Here is a 1588-nt window from a genome sequence, read left to right on the forward strand (position 1 = left end):
TGGGGAAAAACCCTGTACGCATGCGTGTTACAGCTTCTCGGCCCCCACTTAACAGCGGCTTCTCATAGTATCGCGATATCTGGCCCTCTCTCCCGGACCCCCGCCCCGCAGGCGGGTATTACGCTCGGGCGGTAACCTGGTCCGGCCGCTGGGGGGCGCGCCGAGGCCGAGTTGCCGGACTTTAAGGATCCTGCCTGGGGCCGGGGACAAAAGATTGTTGTTTGCAATCTGATGCTCTGCGCCTACTGAAATTCACACGCTAGGAAACCCTGTGAGGGTTCTGCATCGTCACACAAATTCCCCATGATTTGGAATTGATTTGACAGTGCTTAACAACCACATCGCTCAATTAGGACCGATTTTTTTGTTTTCGAAAGGGGTTTTTTTAAAATTAATTTTAATGAAAGTTTACAGACTTAGGGTTTCACTTTTCTCCCTGCCCACCCTCTTCCCCCTAGTTAACTCTTTTCCTTGAAAAGCAAAAGAAGAACTCTTTCATTGTTATGCAATCCCTTCCCCCCAAGTCCACTCCACTATGCAGCCTTCACTCTGGACTTCTGCAATGACAAGAATACCCGTTCATATGTCCCTTTTAAACAGCTCTCTCCCTTATCTGTTTCAGTGCAATATACATCAATCCTCCTCTCCTTTTCTGTCTTCCCTCAACTCTGATGTCAGTCCTGTTTTACAATAGTGGCGCTATGCAATATTTGTCCTTTTGTGACTGAGATATTTCACTCCACATAATGTCCTCCAGGGTCACCTATTTTGTATAATATTTCACGAGTTCCTTGTTTTTCAGCGCTGCATAGTATTCCATCATATGAATATACCAGAGCTTCAATATTCATTCGTTTGTGGATGTGCACTTGGGTTGTTTCCAGCTCTTTGCTATTGTGAACAAAGCCGCAATAAGCACGGGTGTGCAAGGACCTATTTTTAAAAAGTAGATCACCAGAACTTTCTTCCTAGTCTGTTTGAGGCTGAAAATTTCCCTGAAACCGGCTCAGTGTCATAAGCTCGCGAAAGCTTCCATTGACTTTTTGCACAGGAGGGATTCACCTGTGTCTGCAGGTCCTTGCTGTTGTTGTGAGGTGTCATTGAGGCAATTACCTAACAACCCTACAAAGAGCAGATCTAACCTTGCCCTGCCCTGCATCGCCCTTGCCGTCTCTGACACACTGGAGCCCGTTATGACAGTGACTCTATCAATCCATCCTTTTGGGGAGTCTTCCTCTCTTCCTCTCTCCTCCACCTTTCCCTAGCATGATGTCTTTTTCCCAACATACCCTAAGGATGTGGAATGAATTTTCACCATGTTTGCATTTACTCCAAGACACACATGTTCTTGTGGTCGTCCATGGGGTTGTCAGTAGTCTTGCCAAAATCACAATTCAATTGCATTAATTATTCTGTTATCTTTATTCATTGTCCAACTTTCAGATGTACCACAATTCAATTGCATTAATTATTCTGTTATCTTTATTCATTGTCCAACTTTCAGATGTACAGGAAGTAACTGGAAAAATCCATGTCTTGAGTCAGGCACATAGTGTTGAAATAGACATGTTTGCTCTTTAGCACTTTG

The sequence above is a fragment of the Elephantulus edwardii genome, unplaced genomic scaffold (genome assembly GCF_000299155.1).
Source record: "Elephantulus edwardii isolate Elephantulus edwardi_28Jun2011 unplaced genomic scaffold, EleEdw1.0 scaffold00035, whole genome shotgun sequence".
NCBI classification, from domain to species: Eukaryota; Metazoa; Chordata; class Mammalia; order Macroscelidea; family Macroscelididae; genus Elephantulus; species Elephantulus edwardii.